Here is a 5,458-nt window from a genome sequence, read left to right on the forward strand (position 1 = left end):
AGAAATACCTTGGATGTTTGAAATGTTTCTTTTTTTATTGTTCTGAAGATGAATGCGCTTCGAAAGAGCTACTTGAAGTTCAGGCTACCACAAGGATCGCGATTTAGTTCTTCAAGACTGCAAAGTTTTTAGTTCCTGAAGATTTTTATTCTCGGTGAAAAGAGACAAAGGAAGAGAAACAAAGAGAGAGGGAGAGAGAAAGAGAGAGAAGGATATGCGAAGAAAAACGCTAAAAATAACGTAAATGGCGAATGGAATAGAAGAGCTGGAGATAGAGCAACTTCAAAAAGTCCACGGCGAAGCTACAATGCTCGTCGCTTTATTATCCCGTTACCGGAGAACGTCCTCGTAATCTTGAGGTTTTTTCTCTCATACGGACGGATAATAGAGAACGGGGGAAAGAGACACATCCCTGCTATTGTTATTTGATGTGAAAGTCAGCTGTGATAAAAGCTTAATCGAATTTTTAACAAAAGTAAAATATTTTTTCTTACATTTTTTCAAATTCTCTCTCAAATTTTTTTGTAATGCATTTTATTAATCTTTTAGTTTACAAGAATCTCGAAAGCAATTTCCTTTGGATATGTTTTGTAATAAATATTACGTAAAAACTATGATAGAGAAAAGCTTATAGAAAGATAAGATGTATGTACATGTTTTTAAACTTCAAACAAAAATCTTAAAAAAGATAAAATCTAGAGTACTGAACATCTATAGGTAAAGAATTTTATTGCATGTCATTTCATTAATGTATGTGGCAACCAGATAAGCAATCCTCTGTTCTAAATTTCAACATTTTTCAGAATAAAGTCAAAATTGCACTTTGGTGTACGAACAAACGGAAATTATTCTACCCTATCATGCTCTTATCTTAGCATGAGAATGTGCACGCCTCCCTTGAGTGCGACCTATTGAATATCGCGGCAACGGGTATTGTAGTTTCTAAGAACCAGCCCTGCTCACGACACAAGCGAGTATATGTACCGTTCCTCGCAAGCTGAGAAAGTCCAATCTCCTCGAGGAAGAAAGCGACTGGGCGGTAGTACTGCCAACAATGACGCTCATTACGAACGCTAGGAATTGAGTCCCCGTTTCGTAAACCACCGGCCGTTTTATCCCACGAAAGTTTCCAGAACAAGAAAGCTGACGCCGTAAAATCTCATTCTCCCGACAGCGCAGTGACGATTCGAGTGGCATTTTCCTTTCGAAAAATAATTCCCCTCGTCCGCGAGTTTCTCATGGAATTACACGACAAAGCGACGTTTTATTCACGACTCGGAAATGTATTTCGTACTAATCATATCAGACAACATACAATGTCTAGAAGATGTCTTTATGATATCTTTTAGGTTCTATACAAATGTAAAATTAATTTTAAATCTAGATAACTACTATCTTTTTCTGTGATTCTTGAAAATAGAAATAGAATTCAATGCTTAGCAATAAACATGTATATCTCAAAAGACGTCGGATGCGGTCTACTTAGCACAACAAATGATAAAACATTTGATTGACCAACCAAAGAAAAAATTTTGTTGATTGTCTAAATTATTAATTGTCTAATAAAAAATAATTTGTTAATTGTCTAATAAAAAAATGCTTCGAAGCATTAAGTGGACCGTAGCTTTTATGTCTTTATGACGCCTTTAGACATGTATTATTTGGAACCGCTCCCAATTCGAGGAAGTGTTACTTCGAAGTTACACTTTTTAATTTCTCTTTGGATTCTCTCGCATCTTAAATTCTCACGTACTTTGATCTTCTGAAATTTTTAACGACTGCGTGAACGAAGTCGTTCATGCACTGCAGACGGAAAAATACGGGAACCTTTTTTAACGCGCGTAACTACGTCGGCGGTAATTCGCACGCGAGAAACTCGGACGATTCGTGCGTAAAACGGTGCAATAGGGTAATCGTAAAGTTTATGATCTACCGTCATATATAAATCGCTGGAACTAGACGATTACGACATCGGGAGAAGTCGCTCATCGCGTTGCCAGAGTAACGTTTGATGGCTGCGATTCGAGGCGTAAAAGTCAAAGCCAGTTGGCGAGTTTATAGCGAGTGTCGTTCTTCGCGATATATAACAATGCAGTTACGCGATATACAGGATGAGGCCGTCAATCCGTTGGGGATATTTTTTCCTCAGAGTATATATATACGTCCCATTAATATACTATGTGCATATTGAAAACAAATTTTACGTGTAATGATTCCTCTATCAGAAGAGCCGCATGCTCAGGAGGCTCTCTTTCACGAACTACACCTTATTAAGATAAATTTCTTTTGATACGCCATTTCTTCAACGTGAAGCGACTTCTAGCTTATCCTGTACATACATATCGGAGAAGTTCACTGCTCTAGTCTAGAATGGCGCATCGTGCCACGCTATATAACGCTTTTATATCTCCGTGACGCCTCGTCAATCATCCCTGAATGGTTGCATGCTTGATCATTCTTCCGCTAGGTGAGGAGCTTCGGAAGGGGATACGCGAAGCGCATACAGAAAGCGTTGTAGCTTCAATATATTACGAAACACTACGCGTGTGAATTTGAATGTGAACGATATACTCGTTCCATCCTGCTGTTACTCTAAATGTCCTAATTTTTTAAAAGGAAAATCGAGTTTTTAAAAAACCAGTTAAAAAAAGAAAAAAAATTTTGAAAATTAATTGTGTTATTCTTCCATTCATTTTTTTTCTTTATTACTTCATTATTATAGATTTTTCCTATATATCGTTCTCTTTTAGCTGTTTAGAATTTTATAAACTTGTATCTCAAATAAATTGTACTGTATCTCGTGTATTCATTGTTATCTCGAATAATTTACACTGTTAAAAAAAGGAAATTTACTTCCGTTACATGTAATATTTCAAGAAGATACATTAAAAATGTTTAATGTTGCCAATGAAAATGAAGTTATAAGTAACTCAAGTTTAACGTTTACTTACATTAAATTTCATGCAAATCTACATAAAATTTAATAAAAAATGTACCAAACATCGTTTTATAAAATGTACACTAAATTTCACGTACACGTACAAAAATATATTTTTCAGTTACTATAAAATCTTGAGGCGCGCACAGGGTTGTCCATGCACAAATTCCGCGTTTCTTCCGTTGGTAACTGTCCAGCGGATTCGCGGCCGAGAGGGCTGGTTATCCTCTCTCTATTTATTTCGGTGCACCTTCTGGCAGCGGAACACGGCGAGAATGTAATTTCGATGACGCACGCGAACAATATTTCGCGACACGACGCAATCGACGTGATCGTGTTGTCGGGTCGATCGTCGAGATCAATATGGTCGCTCAACGCATTACCGGTGCGCGCAGGATCTACGCGCTACTGCGCAGGAAATAGACCGCGCTATACTTCTCGCGCGGCCAATAGCAATCGCAGGATAGCAAGTCGATGCTCGCCGGACGAAGACGCGACATAAAAGCCGCATGATAACGAACAGTTACAGATACATTAAATTTAATTTAACGTCACAAAATTGAATTTAATTCGCGTAACTTAAAAGTGCATTAAATTCCATGACATTTTTAACAGTATATAGTACAATGAAAAATTGCTGAATTAATTTATTGGATCATCCTGGTAATCTCATTATACGAAAGCAGAATTTTTGCGAATCGCCGATAAGCCGGCATGATAATGCAAGGCACGTTTGGAAATTGGTTAAAAGCAGCGATCGTATTATCGCGGATCGAAATAGAGCTTTATTCGCGCCGACTGGATTTTTATAGCGCGTCTCCCGGCGTATTTTTCTTGTTGCGCCACCGGAGTGCTTTATGCGGCCGTGATCGAGTCGCGCAGGGCGTATGTATGCCTTTCAGAGGGCAATATCTCTGGCTTCGGGTACGGGGCTCTCGCGAGCATTTTGTCCCAGCAGCCGAGCCTTTCCGCTGCTCTTTCAACGAGAGGGACGCAGAGGGGGAGGCGGGGGACCGCCCGAATGATTAAGCTGCCGATCGATTCGCATTTATTTTCTACCCCGCCACCCGCGATGGCGGGCGACGCGGGGCACAGGTGCTACGGCCGACCGCAAAACGAGAACAACTCGCGCAAAGCTGCTTGCGCATCGATTTATATCCCCCAACCCTCCTGCCCCTTCACCCCGACGTCTCTTCTGCCCCCTTTCGACGTAGCCGGAATCCGACTTTCGAACATGCACGTCGGTTACGTCTGATGAGGACGAATTGCGTTGTTGCTTTATTGAATGTTTATTCAAATGTGACAGAAATGGCATAGCCAGATTCTAGAGAAAAGTACTTCTTCAGAAGTACTTGAGTATGTCTGTGAAATAATAATGATAGATAGAAAAAGGGACATAAAAGATGTAGCACTTCCTTTTTAATTTGTTAATTAAGGAAAATCAATTAATTTATCATTTGAAAAAACTTTTGCGAATAAGACGAATTAACCCGTTATAAAAATTTAAGGATTATAAAATTCGTATTTTTAATCGTAATATCCGTATATGATACATTATAAGTAAATTGCTTATTTATCCAAAAACATCTCTCTCTGTTTTTAATTTTAATATAGGGGAGAGTGGTCTAAATCGGACCTATTTATAGTTTTTGCTCTCTATAAAGCGTAAATAAAGTCTGATCGTAAAATCAAAGGTGCTATTGGAAAGATCATTTAATTCCCTTTATTTTTGCTTTAGACCATTTTGACGTATCTCTCACCTGTGTGGAACTATAACGGAAAATGTAAAAACGCTTTTTCCGGTCCGATTTGGAACCAATGATTCCAAATCGGACCATCCCCTGGTTTGAATCGAAAACTCCTATTTTTATGGATTTTTAGATAGAATTTTAAAATATTTTAATGTATTTTTCTTAGTATTGAGTAAAAACGAGTAATTTGACAGTCAAAGATAAAAATTTTTTCGGAAAAAAAAAATTACTGACTGTTTATATTATTAGAATTGAAATTAATAAAACTCAACTAATCTGAGTCTGATAACTCATGATATTTTACTGATTTAATTGCTTGGACCAGATCTGGTCAGCCGATCACTATAGTACTCTACAACCAAGCTTATAAGTTATCCACTGTACTGTCCGATTTGGACACAGGTTTTTTCGAACTTTGGAACAAATTTTACAATAAACCACAAAAGTGATCACAAAATGATTGATATTTTTGAATTCTACACTCTTTAATTATCTTAAATCAATTACTTTTCAAATTTTTAACACCTTTTAAATGATGATTCACAAGAATTCTTTTTTAAAAAAATTTTCGCACGGTGATTGAAAATACATATTTGCGTCTATTTTACGAATGTACGACAGAGAATGGTCGAACTGTTACCACATGTTCGGTATCTTATAAGGACTTTACATTATAAACAGTACACAAATCTGCTTAACCGTATTCATTTAAATTAAAAAGGTTCTATTTGGAACACGGTCCGATTTAGACCACTCTCCCCTATATATA

This window comes from Trachymyrmex cornetzi, unplaced genomic scaffold, assembly GCF_001594075.2.
Source record: "Trachymyrmex cornetzi isolate Tcor2-1 unplaced genomic scaffold, Tcor1.1 scaffold345, whole genome shotgun sequence".
Classification (NCBI taxonomy): Eukaryota; Metazoa; Arthropoda; class Insecta; order Hymenoptera; family Formicidae; genus Trachymyrmex; species Trachymyrmex cornetzi.